Genomic DNA, 25,695 nt, shown 5'->3' with positions numbered 1-25,695 from the left:
CACTGTCCCTGGATTCTGAGCAGGGTGTTCCTTGCAGTGTAGGAGTGGCTGAAATGTTTGTACACTCTGCGTGACATCTTCATAAGGTCTTGTAGTGCAGGAAATGATCGGAGAAACCTGTGCACTATGAGGTTTATCACATGTGCCATACAAGGTGTATGACTCAGCCCTCTCCACTGCACTGCAGAGACAATGTTCCTTTCATTGTCCGCTACAACACTTCCCACCGTTAGTCAACGTGGGGTCAGCCATTCAGCTATCTTCTCACTGTTGTTCCGAAGGAGCTCCTGCCCACTGTGGCTCTGTTTACCCAGGCTCACCAAATGGAGGACAGCCTGAGAGGGTCGGGCCTTACATCGGTGGTAAGACACCGGTGCAGGTTGGACTGCAGTGGTGGTGGTGGAGGCAGAACTTGTGCTTCTCGCTGCTGGCCCCCTAAAGCATTGTGGAGGTGACAGTGGCAAGAATGGGACTACTTCCTGATGGTCTCCTGGGAGGATGTTGACTCAATGGGCAGTAACGGACATGTACTGCCCTTGCCCATAATTAGAGGACCAGACATCAGCACTCAGGTGCACAGACTTGAACACCGAGAGTCCCAATGAGTCACCAACCTTTCTCTTCACATAACTGTGCAGTGATGGGACAGCCTTGCCAGAGATGTAGTGGTGGATGGGGACTCGCCATCTTGGGTGCACACACGACATGAAATCCCTGAAAGGCTGGGAGTCCACAAGGTTAAACAGCAGGGACTGAAGCACCAGCAGCTTAACCAGGTGTCCAGTCAGTTTCTTGGCCATGGGATGGCTGCTGGAGCACACCTAACGTCTGGCCATGGACTTGGTCAGGGATTGCTGCCTCATTAGGGGTGTAGATGGCAGTGACACTGTGCTGCTACTGGCACCTGACGCTGACGAGCCCTGAGTTCCACTGAGAGGATGCTGCATGATGGGATCTGCAGTGTATGGTGCACCCTGACAGGAGGTGGTACTGGGGTCACGGTTCTTCCAGGCCTGTGGATGTTGCCTTTCCATATGCTTTTGCAATGATGTTGTTCCAAGATTATTACCCCTATCACGACTGACCCTCTCATTGCACAGCAGGCACAGAATGATGTGCTTATCTATCCCCAGGCAGAAGAACTGCCAGACTACAGAGGACCATGGTTTGCTGACAGCCACGGGGAGGGGGGTCTTGCGGCCTGTTCACTGCCACTGCTGCCTGAGGGTGCCCTCTCAGGACCAAGGCTTTGATGTAATGAATTCTGCCTGGTAGTTTGTCTTCTACCCCTCCCTCTTGTGCCTCGGTTCCTTGCAACAGTGGGATGTTACTGCGTTGGTAGCACTTATATTTCCTCCCCTGATGATGCCGAGGATAATGCTGTTTGAGGGCACCATGTCCAATGACAGAGCCTCTCCCTGGCTCTGTTGACTGCTTACAGCCAACACCTCCTCTGTAGTCTCAGCACGTTCCACCTGCTGACTTTGGGGGACTTCCTCCTCCTCCTCCTCACTAAAAAGAGGTAGAGACTCCAAGGGCAGATCAAGGTTTGCCAAGATTTCCCTGGCAGAAGGTGTCCAAATATGAATAGCATTGTAATAACAGGGGATGGGGCATAGGACTCTCACTGACCGTCCCATGTAAGGGTGCTGTCGGATGATCCAGCCGATGGTTGACTCCTCGTTTGGGAGCTTTGGGCTTTGAAACTCGAGGATTGAATAAGCCAATCTAGAACCGCTAGCTGTGTGGATCTTACATGACCTGTGGGTGTCTGGGGTATCTGCACCCTTCTGCCACGCCTGTTACCCCAGCTGCCACCGGGCCTGGTGCTGCCACTTCTCCTACCCTCACTGCCTGCTGTTGCAGTTCTTGCCTGGGAAATGCTGGAAGTAGGACGCTTGGACATATTTATTTGGGTGGGGGAAAATGAAATGAGAATTTAAAAAAAAGGCTTCTATAGGTTACTTCACCTTAGAGAGCTTTACACCTGTATTGGTGATACGTGAGTTATTGGCCGGAAGGCACAAAGTTTCAATGAGTGATGCTTTGTGGGTTGCACAGGTTTTGTGGGGTGCTGACTTAGCATCACACTCTATGGGGGGCTTGATCGAGTTTTGATGCTATAGGTTACTTCACTTTTTTATTTACTTTTTTTGGGGAAAAAATAACTTTTTAGAACTTTTTTAAAAACTTTTTTTATTGCGGCTAAACAGCACCCAGCAGAGCAGCAATGTGTAGCGTGTACTCTCAGTCACGGGAGAGGAGCTGGTTCAATGCTACCTGTCCCGACTCTTTTCTCACTTTTCTCTCCCTATTTCTTTTTATATCTCCCTATCTCTCCCTAGATCTCATTATTTTTTCATTTAGATGCCTATCTCTCCCTATCTCTACCTATGTGTTGATTTCTCAGCCTCTTTCCCTATCACCTTATCTTCTATATCTAGCTTTTCCTGGATCTTGCTATTTGTTTTTTTTCTCTTCCTTTCTTCTGCTTCTATCACTAACACTTTCTATTCCTTATCTCTCCCTGTATATATCTAGTTGTTTGGCTATCTATCTCTTTTCCCTCTATATCTACTGTGGAGCTCCTCTCTCTGAAGTCTGGCAACACACTGACAAGCTGTTTCCGCACTCAGGCACTTGCGGGCCTATGGGGTGATGTCACACATCTTAATTTTAACAGTTAACCAGGATACAAAGGATTATAGTAGTAATAATCCCTTGTATCCTAGTGTATTCTGTGAAAAAAGTACAGTTTTGCATCGCCATTGTAATTTAACCAGATTCGTAACAAACTTTCCCAAAGTTCGGTTCGGTACCGAAAATAACTTTTTGCAAAGTTTGTAACGAATCTTGTTTGTAACGGTTCGGTTTGCCCATCCCTAACCAGGATTAAAATTGACAGCCATTTTTCATCTAGAAAAACACATTGTAGGAACATAACCTTAGGGAATGTTCACAAAACTAAAAATAAGGGCAAAATACACCCGTATTTTAATCATTATTGCCGTAAAAAATATGGCTTTGAGTGTCCCCTTTTCTATTTAAAATTAAGTCCATTATTGCCACGATTTTATGGACTTCAATGCAAATCTTTAAAGTCAATGGAATGACGGCCGTTCATTGCACACAATGGATAAAATGACGGACATTGTGCGAACGTCAAAATAATGATCATGTCAATTATTTTCAGAGGTCTTTGCAATTAGCGTTGTTGTTTTGTTAGTCACACAGAGTTTTTCCTTTTTCACTGAAATTTCACTGTTTTTACTATTAAATTCAAAGGACTTTTTAATTAAAGACACATCCAAAGGCCAATCAGTCTACCTGAACTAGAATAATGTTCCAACGGCCGACATTGCACTGATGGGTGGCCAAACTGCAAAATAACAAACATAATTTCAACCTTAAAATGATGGCCGTCATTTTAAACAAAGCTAGAAAAAGTTTGCGTGAAAATAGCTTTAGCCTGGTATTACAAGGAGCGATTATCGTTCGAAAAATCGTTCGGATTTGAACGATAATCGTTTCATGTAATAGCAGGCAACGATTAAACGACCAACGAGAAATCGTTTATCGTTTAATAGGATCCGCACCTATTTTTATCGTTTGATCGTTCGCACATTGTTCGCACATTGTTCGGTGGAATATGAATTCGCAGCTGAAATGTACGCAATACCGACGACTAAACGACCGCAAGAACGATCATAAATAACGATCATCGTTCCATGTAATTGGGCGAATGATTTCGGGTCGTTTGCCTTAGCGGTCGTTTAAGATCGTTTATCGTTAATCGTTAGTCGTCGAAAAATTGCTTGGTGTAATAGTACCCTTAGAGTGTCTAGTCTAATCTTGCGCCATTGATTAGTTGGCTTACCTTTATAGGCTATGTTCCCACTTTGGTAACATAGCGGGGAAAGACGGTTATCTACTGTATATTATAAGACTGTCGCCTTTCCCTATTATGTTTCCAAAATCGAAACATAGCCATGGGCCTAATTATCTCCTAAAGACACCCCCCCACACACACACACACACACACACACAAAAGGAAAAAATGCACAAAATCCCAACACAAAAGAACCCAAGAATTAACAGAAAATCATAAAAAAAGATGTAAAAAAAAAAAAATCCCAATAAGGGGTCTCTGCAGCACCAAAATACCTAAAAAAAATATGGACAAATCAGACAAAGCACAGGACTACAGACCCATGAACAGATGAACAGCAAGGGTAGAGGCTCCTAAAACATAAACCCTGGAGTCAGGATCCCCAGGATCAACACCAAATATACATAGTGTATTAATAAAGGCCGTTATTCGCTGTGGCCGCCAAATTAATGTTCATGCCATTTACTTGTGGCCATTATTGTGCTAACAGTGACCGTTACTTTAAGTATGCATGAAAATAAGGCAAAGATTTAGCTCCCCAGGGCATTTTCTTTCCTTGTAGCAGCTTGCAGAGTGGAGGGTGCACGGAAACCCCATCCTGGCCTGTGCTGGCCTCAGGTAATGAGAGTCAGCTGCGATCCAGCAGCTGACTCTCATTAACCCCTTAAACGCTGCGATCTGCAGCGATTGCGGCGTTTAAGGTACTCAGTGGCAGATCAAGCATCTGTCACTGAGTGATCAGGACCCCCACAGCCGTGCATGTGCCGACAGGCGGGGGTAATCTCTCAGGCAGGCTCTATACATAGATCACTGATAACACTGATCTATGCTATGCTATGGCATATAGCATAGATTAGTATATGGAATCCAATGATTGCATATATTACAGTGTTAAAAGTGTTTAAAAAAAAAGTGTAATAAAAAAGTTTTTAACCCTTAGAGGACCCGGCCAATTTAAATTTTTGTGTTTTCGTTTTTTCCTCCTTGTGCTTAAAAGGCCATAGCACTTGCATTTTTTCACCTAGAAACCCACATGAGCCCTTTTTTTTTGCGCCACTAATTGTACTTCGCAATGACAGGCTGAATTTTTTCCAGAAAAAAATTCAAGGTGAGGTTAAATTGAAAAAAAAAACTGCATTTCTTTTATTTATTTATTTTTTTTCGTTTTCAAGCCGTTCGCACTGGGGTAAAACTGACTTGTTATATATGTCCCTCAAGTCGTTATGATTACAATGATATGTCCCATGTATGACTTTCATTGTATCTGATGGCCTGTAAAAAATTCAAACCTTTGTTAACAAATATATGTTCCTAAAAATCGCTCCATTCCCAGGCTTATAGCGCTTTTATCCTTTGGTCTATGGGGCTGTGTGAGGTGTCATTTTTTGCGTCATGATGTGTTCTTTCTATGAGTACCTTGATTGCGCATATGCTACTTTTTGATCGCTTATTACAATTTTTCTGGATTTGATGCGACCAAAAATGCACAATTTTGCACTTTGGGATTTTTGGGCGCTTACGCCATTTACCGTGCGAGATCAGGAATGGGATTAATTAATATTTTGGGCAATTACACATGCGGCGATACCAAACATATTTATTTATTTATTTTTATTTATAACATGGGAAAAGGGGGGTGATTCAAACTTTTATTAGGGGAGGGGGCTTTTTATTAATAACAACACTTTTATTTGTACTTTTATACTTATACTAGAAGCCCCCGTTGGGGGACTTCTAGTATAAGTGCACTGATCTCTCATAAAGATCTTAACTGCATAGATATGCTGCGTAGATCGATTACATAGGCACATCGATTGCTTCCGGCTGCTGAAGGTGGAAGCAATCGAGTGCCGAGTTGGGATCAGCGTCATTCTGCGTAAACAGAAACAAAAAAAAAAAAACAGGATTGCTGATTTGATTAAATTATATATCACAAAAAAATTCATAGGGAGCAATCGAAATTTTTCTGCTACACCAATATGATATTACTAAAAATTATAGATTATGTCGCAAAAAATGACACCCCAACCAGCCCTGTAGGTAGAAAAATAAAAGCGCTATGGCTCTTAGAAGGTGAGGAGGAACATTGCATTAATTTGACCCAGACTTTTGTGCATCAAAGGGCTCTGAAGGGGTTAATTTAATATCAAATTTAACATTTTATATCTTAATTCAATTTAATATGTGAGTATAATATTTTTATTTAACTTCCAAAACAATTCTACTTACTTCCTTATATTTTACAACTATCATATGTTTATAATAAATAAATAAATAAAAATATTTTGACTTTTGTCATGTGATACCCGATTGGTATAGTTTATGTTGTGTAATCTTGTGTTGCCTAAAGGCAGCCATGTTATGTTTTGTTAACCTTCATGCTTCTTGCTTCAGAGCTAGCACATCTTATCATTACAAGTTTTGCATGTTAAATACTAGATTTTCTATCTTTAACAACATAGACCTTATTATTTAGTTCTTTGGAGAGGGATCATATTTTGCAATATTAAATTAAATTAAATAAATAAAAAGCCATATAGATATGTTTTCTGCCAATTTTCCACTTACGTAAAACTGAAATAAACCAAACGAAGCAGGAACAGATGAGTGCTGTCAAGATCTTGCTTGGGTGCTTCATGCCTCTGTGAATGCTAAAATCCTGTTATGTCTTTGCCTTTCTAGTTTGTGAATAGTTACCTATCCAACAAACATTGTGCCTTGGGCTTGTGAGTTATTTGAACTTCAACATACTTCGGTCAGGATAAGAATAATATAAAAAAAAAAAAAATGAGTTGAAAAAGCAAATAAAATTCATTGTTGAACAATGGGAAATATTATACAAATACATTTTGATTATTCAGTTATTTAATGCTACCAGCTGAGTATACTGTACCTCTACCAATACCATAACAACCAACAAGGGTTACAAAGGGAAAACAGATTATCTCAGTATTTTGTAGTCTGAGGCTATGTTTACACAATACAATACACATTCATATGCCACTAATCTAGGTGGTGAAAAAATAAATAAATATATAAATATATACACACAGGGCAAACCAGGATATTAATACCCCTCAAAGACGATCCTTTCAAGGTTCAGGTAAGATACAGATATCCTGTAATACCACAAGCCAAGTGAAGTGTTGATACAATACTGATCTCCTACAGCACGTCAGGGCAACCGGACAGACACTGACTGTGCCTGCAGCCCACTGAAATAAATATCTGGCACTGTCAAGGATCAAGATATCAAGTGTCAACCATAATCACATAGGTGTATATAAAAAAAATCCACCAAAGCAGAAATCATGATAAACATTCGGGGGGGGGGGGGGGGGGGGTTATGAAGCGAACTCCAGAGGCATCCGCCAGGGAGAAAGTGCAGATTCGCCCCTTCTCCCTGGCGTACGCCTCCCGTACGCCCCGCTTGCCCGATGGGCGGGCTGGCGGAGCTTGCAGAGGCGTGATAAGGCGGGCAGGAGGCGTGGCCTCCTCCCACGCCTAATTTATCATGATTTACACCTGCTCGCAGGCGTAAATAATGCTAAAAATCTACACTGATGTTTTTACCGCGGACATCAAAATAATGATCATGATCATTATTTTCGGACGTCTTTTGCAAACAGTGGATATTTCACAGACAGTTTTTCTTTTGTCACCGTTCTTTCTCATGCTGTGTTTACACGGAACGATAATTCGCCTGATCGTACGATTGACGATTTCGAAGTAACAATTTTTTTTACAACGATCAGCGATTAGATGGAACGATATATCGTACGGAAAATCGTTTGGCGGTCGTATCTCGCACATTGGTTAAATCGGTGAACGAATGTTTACACGGAACGATCTGCGAATTTTTTGCGAACGACCAACGACGATTGGAGAACATGTTTAAAGATCATAATGAACGATTTCTCGCTCGTCGCTTGATCGTTCGCTGCATTTACATGTACGATTATCATTCGAATTCGATTGTTATTGTGCAAATTTGCACGATAAACGTTCAGTGTAAACGCAGCATCAGTTTTCACTATTAAATTCAATGGACTTTTCAATTAAGCCGCATCCAAAGGGAAATTAGTAATCCCAAGCTAAAATAATGAACCAGGAGCCGTCATTGTACTAAAGGAAGGCTAGACAGCTAAATGACATCTGTTATTTTAGACTCAAAATAACGGACGTCATTTTAAATGGAGCTTAAAAAAGATTGTGTGAACATAGCCTAGAAGTGTCAAAACATTGCTGACATCACAGAGGGGCCTGCAGCTGATTGGAGGGGCGCTAGGGATTATAGTTAATCCCCTTTTTTTTTTTCTTTTGTGTGAATTTCCTTAATAAATTGTCGGGAATTCACAAGCAAGTTGATGGCCCGGTTCGCCGCAAATTTTGATTCGCCCGATTTGCTTCGCTTATATCTAATCAGCAACACATATGAACTAAACTTAGTTTATGTGTTAGAAACGTTCTTCACGGCGAAAGTTATTAGTAAATTGACAGATTTTGTATTTTCATCACACATTAAGAAAAAATGTCAGAATTCTCTCTAAAAATGTGTAACATTCATATTATTTGATGTGAATCATCCATAATGAACTGGGATTTCCTAACACATTATAATTGTATAAAAATTAACAGATTAAAAAACAACATGCAGCTACAAGCATCTATTCTGGCAAAAATGTCTGATATACTACAGGATGTAGTGTTTCAATAGTTAAAGTGGATAGTAGCAAACTTACTGAAAGTTTGAGTTCTCACAAACCTGAATGATCTGCATTTGAATCCTGCTGCCTAAAGAAGGTAGATGCAGCCCAAGGTCTGCCTGAAAAGCCTGGGTACATAGGCCATATTCATGTTCAACAGGCAGTCCTTTGGTTGCATCCAAGTTCTCCAACTTCAGATGCTAGGTTCATTTTGATTCCAAACTGTGTGCCAGATTCCTCATCTCTAGTGCATAGTAAAGATGTTGCCAGAGTTCCTTTAAGCAGTTCCTCTTTAAGTAATCTCCTTAACGGGTTATCCTGAGTTCAAAACAGCCCAGGCCCTTAGAGTATTTTCACACTGAGCAAATCAACAGCAGAATCCTGTCTATGGGAAGTGACATGTCACTTTCCGCCGTGGAATTCCATCTGATTTGCTCAGTATGAACATACCCTTAAAAAAACAAACTTTCAATGGAACTGGAGCTGCAAAACTACTCTCAAACAAGACAAAAGTTAAGCTGTTTCCGGAATAAAAACAGCTACAGTATGTTTTTCTAAACCTAGCTAAAACCTTTAATTCTTTTGAACACTTTAGTGTTGCAAGGAGTAGTGTATGCAGTTAAGTTTTGCTAGTACAGATGTTGCTATATACTCCAGTTAACCCTTAGAGGACCCGGCCAATTTAAATTTTTGCCTTGTGTTTAAAAGGCCATAGCACTTTCTATATGGAATACAACTACTAGGTGTCTCACTTCAAAACGCTAAGGTCATTTGGCCTTTAGTAACAGCAAGAAAAGAGACTGAATGCAGGAAGTGATGTAAGTTGTCCTGCTCTTCACAGAATAACCCAATGAAGATAAATGCTGATTGGCTAGCAGCCATACACGCCCCTGTACACTGCTGCAGCTGAATAAACTAACTAATCAAAGGGCCCGCCCACCAGTGAGTGAAATGCAGAAGCCCCAGTAGCACAATGGGGGCCGCTGGACCATTGGAGCGACAATATTAAACTAACAGCATACATAAGGCAAACATTAAAGCGTAACTGTCATGTTTTTTTTTTTATTGCAGAAATCAGTAGTATAAGCGATTTTAAGAAACTCTGTAATAGGTTTTATCAGCCAAAAAAGCCTCCTTCTGTACTCAGGAAGCAATCTCCCAGCCTCTCCCCCTGACTTCTTATCTGTGCATTATCAGGCAAACACGTCTTCATTACGCAGAAGCCAGTGAAGACGGGCTCTGCTCTCTCCATTGTAAGCCTATGGAGGGGGGAGGGGCTGAGGGAGATGAAGGAGCAGGAAGAGGTGACATGAAGGTCAGCTGTTTGTAGACTGTCTGGGCACCTAAACCGCTAAATTCAGGTGTCAGAAAGGTCAGTGCTTATCTATGAACTTGCTGAGAGAAGATTGCAGGGTGTTGTGCTGTGCAAGACTGCTCCGTGCTCAGTCACTCCTAACAGCCCATCCCCTCTCCATAGCCACATAATGGAGACAGAAATCCTGCTTCATCTGATGTGAGGGGGGAGGCTGGGAGATTGCTTTTTCAGTACAGAAGGAAACTCTTTTAGTACATAAAACCTATTACAGAGTTTCTTAACCCCTAGATGAACCAGGGCGTATAGTTACGCCATGGAAGTCTGTCCCCAGACGACCTAGGGCGTAACTGTTCGCCCTGGGTGTTTCTCCCGCTATGAAGCGCGCTCCGGAGTGGAGAGCGCTTCACAGCAGGTGGGGGCCGGCTGCAATCAGCAGCCGGGACCTCACCGGCAATGACACGCTGCAGCGATCGCGCTGCAGCGATCGCGCTGCCGCGTGTCATTAACTCCTTAAACGCCGCGACCGCGGCGTTTAAGTGTAAGTGACAGGGGGAGTCCCCTGTCACTTACCGATCGGGACCCCCGCAGTGTGACTGCAGGGGTCCCGATCGGTAAAACGGGCCGCCGGAGGTCTCTCACCTGCCTCCGTGCGGTCCGATCGGCAATCTGCTACACTAAGCCTGCACAGGCAGGCTTAATGAGCAGATCGCCGATAACACTGATCAATGCTATGCCTATGGCATAGCATTCATCAGTGTAGAAATCAAACTAATCTATGTAAAAGTCCCCCAAAGGGACTTCAAATGTGTAAAAAAAAAAGTTAAAAACACTAACACACTACCCCAAAACCCCTCCCCCAATAAAAGTTGAAATCACCCCCCTATCCCATTATATAAATAAAACATATAAAAATAAATAAACAAATAAACATATAATATACCGTAGCGTGCGTAATTGTCCGATCTAATAAAATATAACAAGCGTCATTGCGAACGGTAAACAGCGTACACGAAAAGAGGGAAAAAAGTTCGCAGATTACCGATTTTATGTTACATTATATATAAAAAAAAATTAATAAAAAGTGATCAAAACGTCCGATCTTCACATATATGGTATTAATAAAAACTCGAGATCATGGCGGAAAAAATGACACCCCATACAGCCCCGTAGGTGAAAAAATAAAACCGTTATAAGCGTCACAATAGTCCCATTTTATTTATATTTAATTGCCAAAAAAAAGGATTTCATTTAAAAAAAATATATAACATTAGAGAATCTGTGTAACCTGCATATAATTGTGTTCGGACTGACCTATAGAGTAATGGTATCATGTCGCTTTTACCATATAGTGCATTACGTAGACACAGGAACCCCCCAAACGTTACCATATTGCATTCTTTCTTACGATTTCACCTATTTATATCTTCATAAATAATATATTTGGGATTCCATCATACATGTTATGGTAAAATGAAAGAAACCATTACACAGCACAACTATTCCTGTAAAAAACAAGCACTTACATGGCCTGTAGATAGAAAACTGAGAGTGCTAGAGCTCTTAGAAGGGGAGGAGGGAAAAACGGAAACACTAAGATCAAAATTTGCGCGGTCCACTGGGTCATTTTGGGCCTGGTCCTCAAAGGGTTAAAATCGCTTGTACTGTTGATATTTAATGTTTTCAGAAAAATGGCCCTGAAATGACAATTACGCTTTAACTATATATTTGCTGTTTTTTTGTACCTGTCATGACAGGTACACTTTAATTGTCACAAGAGAATTCTTACAATTTCTACCTCTCCTGTCTTAACACATTTTCCTGCCTGGATTAAGAACAAGTGCTTGAAGTGGAGTTTTCCTATCAGCGTGGACTGGAGGATATCATAGGTGATACTCCTAAACTAAACCCAATACCCAATTTACATAATAATGTAAACTTTCTACTCTCTTAACCCCTTCCCGCCGCAGGACATACCGGCATATCTCCCAGGGGTCTCCTCATAACTGTATATTTACAAAATGGAATTTATAAAGTAACAGAACAACACATCAACCTTGGCGAAAAAGTAATACATTCACCGTTAGCTTATGTACACAGAACATATCTATATCATAAAAATCAAAGTCTGTCTGTCTGTCTGTCCTTCTGTCTGTCTGTCTGTCTGTCTGTCTGTCCTCTATAGACTTCCAAACGCCTGAACATTTTGACCCCAAATTTGGCACACAGATACATCGGGTGCCCGAAAAGGTTTTAGCAAAGGTCCCGTCCCCGCCAGATGTACAGGAGGGGAGGGGGAGGGGAAAGAGAGGCGCCCCATAGAGATAAATGGGAAAATCTCCTCACTGCAAACACAGGTGATATAATTAGCTGCAGCAGACACGGCAGTTGGAGCCTTAGCAACCAATAGGATTACTGCTTTCATTTTCACAGGGAGCAATGGTTGCTAGGGAAGCTGCCTCACAACATCCACAGTAATAACTGGTAGACCCCCTACTCCATCTATACAGTATATGTATATACAGGACCCCCTACTCCATCTATACAGTACATGTATATACAGGGCCCCCTACTCCATCTATACAGGACATGTATATACAGGACCCCCTACTCCATCCATACAGTACATGTATATACAGGGCCCCCTACTCCATCTATACAGTACATGTATATACAGGACCCCCTACTCCATCTATACAGTACATGTATATACAGGACCCCCTACTCCATCTATACAATACATGTATATACAGGACCCCCTACTCCATCTATACAGTACATGTATATACAGGACCCCCTACTCCATCTATACAGTACATGTATATACAGGACCCCCTACTCCATCTATACAGTACATGTATATACAGGACCCCCTACTCCATCTATACAGTACATGTATACAGGATCCCCTACTCCATCTATACAGTACATGTATATACAGGACCCCCTACTCCATCTATACAGTACATGTATATACAGGACCCCCTACTCCATCTATACAGTACATGTATACACAGGGCACTACAGGTATACCAAACTGTGACTGGTTAACACTGCCACACCATACCTGACCAATACCGCCATACTGTGACTGGATAACACTGCCATACCAGACCTGATCAATACCACCATACTGTGACTGGATAACACCTCCATACCAGACCTTACCAATACCGCTATACTGTGACTGGATAACACTGCCATACAAGAACTCATCAATACCACCATACTGTGACTGGGTAACACTGCCACACCAGACCTGACCAATACCGCCATACTGTGACTGGATAACACTGCCATACCAGACCTGATCAATACCACCATACTGTGACTGGATAACACTGCCACACCAGACCTGACCAATACCACCACACTATGACTGGATAACACTGCTATACCAGACCTGATCAATACCGCCATACTGTGACTGGATAACACTGCTATACCAGACCTGACCAATACCACCATACTGTGACGGGATAACACTGTCATAACACACCTGACCAATACCACCATACTATGACTGGAAAAAACCGCTATACCAGACCTGACCAATACCGCCATACTGTAACTGGATAACACTGTCACACCAGATCTGACCAATACCGCCATACTGTGACTGGATAACACTGTCATACCAGACCTGACCAATACCGCCATACTGTGACTGGATAACACTGCCATACCACACCTGACCAATACTGCCATGCTGTGACTGGATAACACCACTATACCAGACCTGACCAATACCAACACACTGTGACTGGAGAACACCGCCACACCAGACCTGACCAATACCGCCATACTGTGACTGGATAACACTGCCATACCAGACATGACCAATACCGACACACTGTGACTGAATAACACTGCCATACCAGACCTGACCAATACCGCCATACTGTGACTGGATAACACCGCCATACCAGACATGACCAATACCGACACACTGTGACTGAATAACACTGCCATACCAGACCTGACCAATACCCCCATACTGTGAGTGGATAACACCGCTATACAAGACCTGACCAAAGATTTTCTGGCAAGTCTGAACGGAAGGTTACTGCCCCTCTGCAAGGTGTTACCCTACGCACCAGACCATGGGTGCCTAATGGTAAATACGACCCTGCAGGTATACAGGACACTACAGGTATACAGGACCCCAAAACTATACACTACAAGTTCACGGGACCTCCATCAACTATATACTACAGGTATACAGGACCGCAAACTTTACACTACAGGTATACAGGACCCCAAAACTATAAACTACAGGTATACAGGACCTCCACCAACTATATACTTCAGGTATACAGGACCTCCACCAACTATATACTACAGGTATACAGGACCCCAAACTATACCCTACAGGTATACAGGCCCCTAAAACTATACACTACAGGTATACAGGAACTCCACCACTATATACTACAGGTATATAGGACCCCAAACTATACATTACAGGTATACAGCACCTTCACCAACTCTTTACTACAGGTATACAGGACCCCAAAGCTATATACTACAGGTATTCAGGAACTCCACCAACTATATACTACAGGTATACAGGACCCCAAACTATACATTACAGGTATACAGAACCCCAAAGCTATATACTACAGGTATACAGGAACTCCACCAACTATATACTACAGGTATATAAGACCCCAAACTATACACTACAGGTATACAGGACCTCCACCAACTCTATACTACAGTTATACAGGACCCTCAAACTATGCACTACAGCTATACAAGACCCCCGAACTATATACTACAGGTATACAAGACCTCCACCAATTATACACTACAGGTATCCAGGACCCTTAAACTATAAACTACAGGTATACAAGACCTCCACCAACTATACATTACAGGTTTACAGCACCAACTATATACTACAGGTATACAGGACCCCCGAACTATACAGTACAGGTATATAGGACCTTCACCAACTGTACACTGCAGGTATACAGGACCTCCCTCAACTATACACTACAGGTATACAGCCCCCCCAACTACACACTACAGGTATACAGGACCCCCCAACTTTACACTATAGGTATACAGCCCCCCCAACTATGCACTACAGATATGCGAGACCCCTAAAAACTATACATTGTGGGTATACAGAACCCCTCCAACTATGCACTACAGGTATACACTAATTCCACTGATTAACTTAGATGAAACAATACCTTTAGCTTTTCCTCCTGGGCACCTTAGAACAAATCTAATTAACACACTGACACTTTAAACCCGGGCAGCGTCGGGTACATTTTCTAGTCTATATGATAAAAATCAAAGTCTGTCTGTCCCAAATAGACTTCCAAACGCCTGAACCGTTTGACCCCAAATTTGGCCCACAGATACATTGGGTGACCGGGAAGGTTTTAGCGAAGGTCCCATCCCCGCCAGATGTACAGGAGGGGAGGGGGAGGGGGAAGAGCAGCGCCCCATAGAGATGAATGGGAAAATCTCCTCACTGCAAACACAGGTGATATAATTAGCTGCAGCAGACATGGCAGTTGGAGCCTTAGCAACCAATAGGATTACTGCTTTCATTTTCACAGGGAGCAATGGTTGCTAGGGCAGCTGCCTCACAACATCCACAGAAATAAATGGTAGACCCCTACTCCATCTATACAGGACATGTATACAGGGCCCCCTACTCCATCTATACAGTACATGTATACAGGACCTTCTACTCCATCTATACAGTACATGCATATACAGGGCACTACAGGTATAGCAAACTGTGACTGGGTAACACTGCCACACCAGACCTGACCAATACCGCCATACTGTGCTGGATAACACTTTCATACCAGACCTGACCAATACCACCATACTGTGACTGAATGACACTGCCACACCAGACCTGACCAATACCGCCATACTGTGACTGGATAACACTGCAATACCAGACCTGATCAATACTGCCTTATACTGTGACTGGATAACACTGCCATACCACACCTGACCAATACCGCTATACTGTGACTGGATAACACTGCCACACCAGACCTGACCAATACCGCTATACTGTGACTGGATAACACTGCCATACCAGACCTGACCAATACCGCCATAGTGTGACTGGATAACACCATCATATAAGACCTGACCAATACCGCCATACTGTGACTGGATAACACCGCTATACCAGACCTGACCAATACCACCATACTGTGTCGAGATAACACTGTCATAACACACCTGACCAATACCACCATACTATGATTGGAAAAAACTGCTATACCAGACCTGACCAATACCGCCATACTGTAACTGGATAACACTGTCATACCACACCTGACCAATACCGCCATACTGTGACTGGATAACACTGCCATACCAGACCTGACCAATACCGCCATACTGTGACTGGATAACACTGCCATACCACACCTGACCAATACCGCCATGCTGTGACTGGATAACACCACTATACCAGACCTGACCAATACCACCACACTGTGACTGGAGAACACCGCCACACCAGACCTGACCAATACCGCCATACTGTGACTGGATAACACCACTATACAAGACCTGACCAAAGATTTTCTGGCAAGTCTGAACGGGAGGGTACTGCCCCTCTGCAAGGTGCTACCCTACGCACCAGACCATGGGTGCCTAATGGTAAATACAACCCTGCAGGTATACAGGACACTACAGGTATACAGGACCCCAAAACTATACACTACAAGTGCACGGGACCTCCACCAACTATATACTACAGGTATACAGGACCCCAAACTTTACACTACAGGTATACAGGACCCCAAAACTATACACTACAGGTATACAGGACCTTTACCAACTATATACTTCAGGTATACAGGACCTCCACCAACTATATACTACAGGTATACAGGACCCCAAACTATACACTACAGGTATACAGGACATCAAAACTATACACTACAGGTATACAGGACCTACACCAACTCTAAGCTATATACTGCAGGTATACAGGAACTCCACCAACTATATACTACAGGCATACAGGACCCCAAACTATACACTACAGGTATACAGGACCCCAAAGATATATATTACTGGTATACAGGAACTCCACCAACTATATACTACAGGTATATAGGACCCCAAACTATACACTAAAGGTATACAGGACCTCCACCAACTCTATACTACAGTTATACAGGACCCTCAAACTATGCACTACAGGTATACAGGACCCCCGAACTATATACTACAAGTATACAAGACCTCCACCAATTATACAGTACAGGTATCCAGGACCCTTAAACTATAAACTACAGATATACAAGACCTCCACCAACTATACTTTACAGGTATATAGCACCAACTATATACTACAGGTATACAGGACCCCCAAACTATACAGTACAGGTATACAGGACCTTCACCAACTATACACTATAGGTATACAGCCCCCCCAACTATGCACTGCAGATATGGGAGACCCCTAAAAGCTATACATTGTGGGTATACAGAACCCCTCCAACTATGCACTACAGGTATACACTAATTCCACTGATTAACTTAGATGAAACAATACCTTTAGCTTTGCCTCCTGGGCACCTTAGAACAAATCTAATTAACACACTGACACTTTATACCCGGGCAGCGCCGATACATTTTCTAGTGTTTTAAATAAATCATGTCTGTTGTTGCAATTTGCAACAATGGCTGTGATTTATGTAAAACATACAGTAAGTTGCATTTAAATGAATGGAATTTGGCCGGAGCGTACACCCATAGCATACCCTCCAGCCGGGATTACATCCGGCTGCATGAAGAACACACATGTCAGTTTTCAGCGGCTGCTATTCATTGAAAGCCGGCGCACGCTCCATTGTGTGCAGAGGTAATTTGGAATGTGGGCACAAACGGGTACTGCAGTACCGGCTGGGATGATCTTCAGTAACACCAGCTGGGTCACAGAACGGCTGATGTTATACGTAGTGTGAAAATGGCCTTAAAGGGGATATCTGATGATCAGGATATGTTCCTATTTTTCTACTCTTTGGTGCATCCCTTCCTCTCGATGTTGGGGGGGCATGTTGTGGGCATTGATCAATAGCTCAACAATGTTACCAATACCAATGCAAAATTGGGCAGCTATTAGACATATGTTCGGGTGTGGTACCCCGGGCGTGTACCTGTCCTTATAAAATGAAAAATCAGAATCAGCTTTATTTATACAACTCTTATTAACCTCTGTAGGAGTTTGGACCCTATTGCATGGAGAGATTATCTGCCAAATTAGGCAGATATTGTCCCATCTAATAAAGACAGTGATCAGCTAAGGATCCAATTACCAGCTTAGCACTGTCTTTAAATCACCAAGTAGTAGGAGATGTGCGGCCGACAGCTGACTACAGTAAAGGCTGCAAGGACATCGCCAGTGATTCTTGAGCCATGTGATAGGCATACAAGGCAAACTGTGTAACTCATCCACTTCAGCTGTTTCTGGGTTCCTAGTCACCTCAAGCCGCTACATGAAGATATAAGATGGAAATACCACTTTATATTTTGATGAAATCTATAAACAATCAGTTTTAGGCTATGTTCACACACCGTCTTTATTGTTGTAAAAGACATTCATCTTTGTGTGGCCTAATAACGCTGGTTATTTTTTATAATCACAGCCATCATTATGAAAAAACAAACAAACAGCTGTTATTTGGCTTAAATATTACAACTATCCTAAAAGGCTGCCATTAACGGCAGAAAAAAGTGACTGTTACGGTGTTCCTCTTAGACCAATACTTTTTTTTGAAGAAGAATAAGAGAAAAACACAAAGGAAAGATGCTCTTGAATTGTTGTTTTAAAGGAAATGTGTTTACTAAAACAGACATGTCAGGAGAGCTGACAGATCCTCTTTAAAAGTGCAGAAGAAAAATGCTAGCTTTGTGGATCAGTCTAGATAGCTTCGAGAGCCTGGGGGTGAACTATTAATTCGTCGACCATCTGCAGAGCTACATCTTTAGGATTTTTCCAACTGCCTGTGGGACAGGCAATGTACACTTACACTTCAGCTAAGTAGAATAGCTTGCTAAAAGCCCCCACTAACCAGATCTTGCTTAAAAGATTGAAGAGATCTGCCAATATTCAAGGAATTCATGTGAGTTGTCTAACAGTACCTGAATATATAGGTAAAGATACAGAAATAGATTTTGTTTGTAATTCTGCTTTTTTCCAACTTCTAAGTCTAATATAGCTACATAACATAATCTTTATTTAGACATATTAATTCTATAAGGGAATGGGGATTAAAAAAAAAAAAAGACACACCAACATTGCCATACAGCACTAAAACTAAAAGAGGACCATTAGCCCATGGTCGTGAACGGCGTGAATGAGATTTTTAGACTATGTTCACACAATGTAAAAAATAAGTGCACAAACTCTAGCAATTGCTGATGTTCAAGTTAATTAATAGAGATGAGCGAGTAGTACTCGATCGAGTAACTATGAAGCTGGGTTCACACTACGTATATTTCAGTCAGTATTGTGGTCCTCATATTGCAACCAAAACCAGGAGTGGATTAAAAACACAGAAAGGTTCTGTCCACACAATGTTGAAATTGAGTGGATGGCCGCCATATAACAGTAATTAACTGCCATTATTTCAATATAACAGCCGTTGTTCTAAAATAACAGCAAATATTTGCCATTAAATGGCGGCCATCCACTCAATTACAACATTATGTGAACAGAGCCTTTCTGTGTTTTCAATCCACTCCTGGTTTTGGTTGCAATATGAGGAACACAATACTGACTGAAATATACGTAGTGTGAACCCAGCCTTAGACTGAATACTACACTATTTGAAATACTAGCTCAGACCCAAAATGCTGTAAAAATTAAATGCTCTTCCCACCTTGCCTGGTGCTTTTTTCTAGCCAATAATTTTTCAGAATGGGGGGAGGAGGGTTGACAGGCCCTAGGAGCACGCAGGCATCATAAGAACATTGTCTACAATCATTGGCTGGCTTACTCATGTGCCTCCAAACTTGGCTTTTCTTGCTCATCATCAGATCTTAAAGGTAGTGAGGGAGAGATCCTGGTGTAGGATCAGTCAGGATTTAGCTAACTGTAGGGCTAATACACTATACAGCATAGCATAGGGCTCCAGATATGCAGTGAATAGGCCAGCTAACAGCACATCAGCTGCTTATTCTCACAGACAGGCAGCTACTCATTGTGAAGAATAGGCTTCAGTTCATCTATTTTCTCCTACAGTCTAAGGGGGATATTTATGAAAGGGTGTAAATATAAACCTGGTGTAAACTGCCCACAGCAACCAATCAAAGCTCCTCTTATATTTTACCAGAGCTGAAAGCTGAGCTGTGATTGATTGCTGTGGGCAGTTTACACCAGGTTTATATTTACACCCTTTCATAAATCTCCCCCTTAAGTGTTGTAGTAGTTAAGGGATAGATATTGAAGTAGGGACTGTGAGGATTTTAGCAGATTTTAGGCAGGCAAGACCACAAAAAGCCCTTCTTAGGGCTAATACACTACATAGCAGAGCATAAAGCTCCAGATATACAGTGCATAGACTAGCAGCATATCAGCTAGTTATACAAGCAGGCACACAGCTAAGAATTCTCCTGCATAGACCTGTGTTGGCCTATTTTGTCCTACATTTGAATTGTCGCAGGACAGTTTATTGCGCTCTGCGCCAGGTTAAAAAGACAAAAAAAAAAAGCTCTCACGTATCGCCTGCTGCTATACATTAAAGTCCAAAAAATATACTGTATACTTCATGCTTGGCATAGTTCCGTTGTGATATAAAACTGTTGCAGTAGATTATTGAAATTTGTTGCAGGATAGTTTATGGCTTTATGCACCAGGTTGCCAAAAAATTAACCTCTCTTACGTATAGCCTGCTGCCATGTGTCAAAGTTAATTGAACACTACAGCTCCCTGACTGCACACTGGATGAATGTTGTGGTAGCAGAGACCTGGTCACACCCTGGGACAGCCTACCTGTTAGAACTGCCCACGATTGCAGGCCCAGGTTCTGGTTGTGTCAGGGTTTACGCAACCCCTCCTCTTCCTACTCCTAATCCGGTGTAATGTCGCCCTCAGCCACTAGCGTTTGATCATTTTAGTGCCTTCTGCCTTTTTTAATCAGCCAGGTTTTTTAATCTTGAATTTGAAATTTAAACTTTATTAAATTGAAAGCGCCTCAAAAATGGATATATGGCTCATCAAATCTTGCAACATGGTGGAAAAATCTGAGAGGGAAAATACAATGCTGGAGCTTAGCCGCAATATTCGTGTTGTTGAGAGTGGTGATTGGCTGACCAAAGCCGCTAAAGTGCTGGAACGACTCACCAGGCAGACCCCTGTATTTTCCGAAGCTCGCTACATTGTGAGGTCTTTTGGCATCAGAAGTGAAAACGTTGCAGTTCACTGTACAGTTCAAGGAGATAATGGAATGGAAATTCTTAAGAAAGGTCTTAAGGTCAGAGAATATGAACTAATATGAACAACTTTTCTAACACAGGAAACTTTGGCTTTGGTATCCAGGGGCACATCCATCTGGGAATTAAATATGACCCAAGCATAGGAATTTATGGGCTGTATTTCTATGGGGTTCTTGGGCGACCTTGATTCAATATTGCCGACAAGAAGCGCAAAGCTGGCACTATTGCTGCAAAGCACAAGAATATGAAAGAAGCCATGCGCTGTAGTTTTGGCTGTCTAGGTACGATACAGTTGGAGGGCCTGAGTTTGACACCTGTGCTATAGATTATCGAAAAGGTTCCAGGTTATAGAGCTGTAGGCTGTGTTGAGTGCTCTAAAGATACTAGAGTTAAAAATAGTATAACCTACAGACAAGTATGGACATCATTGGCGTGTTGTTTTAACTCTTTCTTACCTGTGTATTCCTTTACATACTGCACCATATTCTCTTATCTGTGTATTCCTTTACATACTGCACCATATTCTCCCTTAGAATATATATATATATATATATATATATATATATATATATATATGTGTATTTGCCAGGTTTCCATGGATGTTGCATTATGGACATGTATAACATGAGTTTGTATGTATAGGCCACACAAATGCTGAGTAGCTGCAATATACCTTACATTTAGTTGATAGCTTGTCAATCTTTTAGAGACCATCAATTCCAGACAATTTAACATTGGACTTCACATACAGTACATTATTCCATCAAAAACCATTCCCACTAAATCCCTCGTATAGTCTTTCATTTCTGACCAGTTCTGAATAAGAGAGTGCAATAGAACCAAAATCTAGAAAATAACTTGTCATAACCCATGTAGTCCCATCAGAAATTCAGCAGTACGATAAAAAAATGTACTCATGACCCCAAGTTGTCCTTCACACAGTCTTATTTTGTGGTTCTTATTCTTAAAGAAGCATGCATTTTTTTTCCTTCCATATTAATGCCTGTAAAAGCTATGGAGAAAATGCCAATGTTTTGGTAAATAAGTGTTGGTTGGATGTAATTTTTATTTTTTAATTGTCTTTTTTTTCTCTGTCAATGCAAGCTTGGCTCAGAGGGCTTTAAATATAAGGCTGAATCAGTGTCAAATAAGGCATTCCAACCCCTTTCTGACATAAGTCCCCACCCACTTGACTTTTAAAAAGGGCAAAATATAAATGGGCCTTTTTAAATGTCACTTGTTATTTTAAATGGGAAAGCTGTTTTTCTGGAAATGATGTGAAACTAAGTATTATACGTAAACTTGCCTTTCCCCTATTTATAGCTGATAAGTAATGACTCATCATGCAGATGTCTGGAAAGTGTATAACTTCAAATCAACTGGTAATCAATGCTCAGTCTGAAAGGAGCAGAAGTGATCATTAGAATACAATAAAAGGCAGGCGCCACTGACAACATAAATAGTGTTTAGCAAATGATAGAGAGAAAAAAATGCTAAATATTTTGGTCAGAATTTAATGAGCCGGAAAATGTAACTTTTCTGCACGTTAATTAATTTATAATATTTCTTGGCCTCCCCTGAGTCTTTGTATATTATGAAAGCAGTATATTATGGTAAACCATGTATCTGCAGAAAAAAACAATATACTTGTACTGGTGTGCCACTACAAAGCCCAACCACGTGAATAATTAAAAGGAATCAATCAGCACGTTTACGCTGATATGGTTCACAGCTGCACAGTATAGATCTACTGTGAGACTCCCGATGTTACCGGCAGTGGTAGATTTACATCGGGGAAAAATGAGTTTTATTCCAGTGCATGAGACTGACTGGGAAAGGGGCGGCAACTAGTCATCTGGCCAGGGAGCCGCCCATGACTAGTCACAGCTCTCTTCCTGTCAGCATACTCTTCGCAGCCTCTCTGCCTGTCAATCATCCCCGGGATTGAAGTTACTCCACTGTTTGAGGCGAACTACATAAAAGCTTCTCTACTCCCCCTTGTAGGTAATCCCCTAGTAGCAAGCCATGTAGATATGTTGATTTTTATGTTCCCTCTGCCCCTGCCTTTTCCTTTTAAGCGACTCTGTACCTACAAAGTGACCTAAAAACTGCTTGTACCTTTGGATAGCTGCTTTTAATCCAAGATCTGTCCTGTGGTCCGTTTGCCAGGTGATGCAGTTATTGTCCTAAAAAAGAACTTTAAAACTTGCAGCCCTGTATCAAATTGGTGTGGCCTAGAGTACCCATGAAGAATTGCGACACGCCTCCCTCCCTTCTCCCCACCCTCTTCATCATTAGGAATGCACCTAGAACAATTTTGTCCTATTCATCACCTGAGTGAACACTGCACATGAGCTGGATTGTTAAGGCACCTGTGTAGTGTTAAGATAGGTGATGAATAGGAAAAATCCTGCCTGGGTTGTTCCTAATGGTAAAAAAGGGCGGGGAGGAGGGTCAGAGGGGTGTTGCAAGCCTAGGGCACACACTCTAGGCCACGACAATTTGACACAGGGCTGCAAGTTTAAAAGTTGTTTTTTAGGACAATAACTGCATCACCTGCTGAACGGACCCCAGGACAGATCTTTAAAAGCAGGTATCTGACTGTACAAGCGGTTTGGGGGTAGGCAGATTGTGGGTACAGAGTCGCTTTAAGCATCCCCTAAAAGTAATCCCCCCCTAGTGTAAGCTGCAGCCCCTTCCCCCCCTAGCATCCCCATGTTAGTCAACAAACCACACAAGGTAACATCCCTAGCCTGGAGCCCTGGTTGACACCATGGCCAAATTTCTAAAAAAAAATGTGAATAATATGAATTGCTTTATCTATATAGCACCAACATATTCCACAGTGCTGTGTAGCTTGTTGTCACTCACATGGGCTATTACTGTATAATAAATTATCAATAAACAGTCTTTAACAAATAAAGCAAATAAACCAAACTGAAATATACAGTATATAGCTAGTCTTTTGTTCCTAGGAAAAAATTGCCAGCTACATTTTACAGGGCCTCCTAATAACTCGCTCCATATAGTAACTATTGTAAGAAAATAGCTATTTTTTTCCACAGAACTGATTTCCATTCTCTTCTCTTTTTAATTAGAGGAAAACTTCCCCAGGTAATCACATATTTTTAGATCCTTGCACTTCTGACCTCATTATCTTAGATTGTTACTATTGTCTTTGGAATGTCCTTCTAACCTGAGTTGAACTTTGGAAGATGCCTTTAAGGCAGATTTTCAGAGTCAATCTATACCATACGTTGATGAATATGAGGATATATATATATATATATATATATATATATATATATATATATATATAGAAATAAATCCCATATATATATATATATATATATATATATATATATATATATGGGATTTATTTCTTTTCAGCACCTATGTTATAATTTGCACCAAACAGCACATAAATGTTCAAATTTTTTTTCCTGCTAATAGGGTGTTACGAATAAAAAGGCTAAGACATACAGTAGTAGCAGGCATAGGACACCTGCCAGCACTCTGCCTTGCCAGCCACAGGGTTCCCAATCTATTCATTTCCAAGTGAAAAAAATAATCTCTATTGCTCCAGGGTCTAGAACATGTTATATCTCTCTTTTGAGTGTTATGGAGTACTTGTGATCATGAGAAGTGAGTCCCCCCTGGACTGATTATCAGAAAAATCATCGTATAAAGATCATGCATGGCCTCGTCTTTGCAAACTTTTAGTATAGTAAAGTGATTTGCTTTTCATGTGACAGTTCCATCGGGAACTTCCATACCTTTCAGTTTTTTTTTGCAGGTCCACAAAAATGGGAAGGTGATTCCTATTAAAGGTACATTCAAAGTTATATAGATGTCTCTATATAACGTATTACCGTGTCTGTACGGTTCTGCCACACTGGTAGCTGATTGACATCCAGGAAATGAAGAAAACTGGCCTCTGTGCTAGTTCACATTGTCTCCTGCTCCCACTGCTCTCCTACCTTAGAGGACAAAGATTCCATGCCTCTGTCTCACATTGTGTGTTTGCTGAGCACAGTCTGATGATGCACACAGGGGGCAGGGCGTGATGTCACAGGAGGCTTGGCTGGATCCCCCAATCCCCTGAGTGATTTACCATCTCTGACCGGCCAGAAGCAGCTGCTGCAACTTCACTGATTTTTCAAAAGTCTGCAATGAAATTAGGGCTGTGTTCACACATGTTGAAGTCTCATTGCAGTACTGCAGCGTAATCACAAATATGATGCAGTAAAACAATTAAATTAAGCTAAACAGCACAGAGGATCAGGGCCTGCACTGCTAATCCCACCTGGAGAAAAAACAAGGTATAAACAGTCTAGAGCTACTAGAGCTTG

At 41.7% G+C, this 25,695-nt stretch overlaps 1 pseudogene; it reads left to right on the top strand.

Annotated features, from left to right (window-relative positions):
* Positions 1 to 21,138: 21,138 nt before the first annotated feature.
* LOC138767420 (large ribosomal subunit protein uL5-like) lies at positions 21,139 to 21,668 on the top strand (annotated as a pseudogene).
* The last annotated feature ends 4,027 nt before the right edge of the window (positions 21,669 to 25,695 follow it).

The sequence above is a fragment of the Dendropsophus ebraccatus genome, chromosome 11 (genome assembly GCF_027789765.1).
Source record: "Dendropsophus ebraccatus isolate aDenEbr1 chromosome 11, aDenEbr1.pat, whole genome shotgun sequence".
NCBI lineage: Eukaryota > Metazoa > Chordata > Amphibia > Anura > Hylidae > Dendropsophus > Dendropsophus ebraccatus.
Note: the sequence above shows the minus strand (reverse complement) of the source record. Positions and strands in the feature narration are given on the sequence as shown.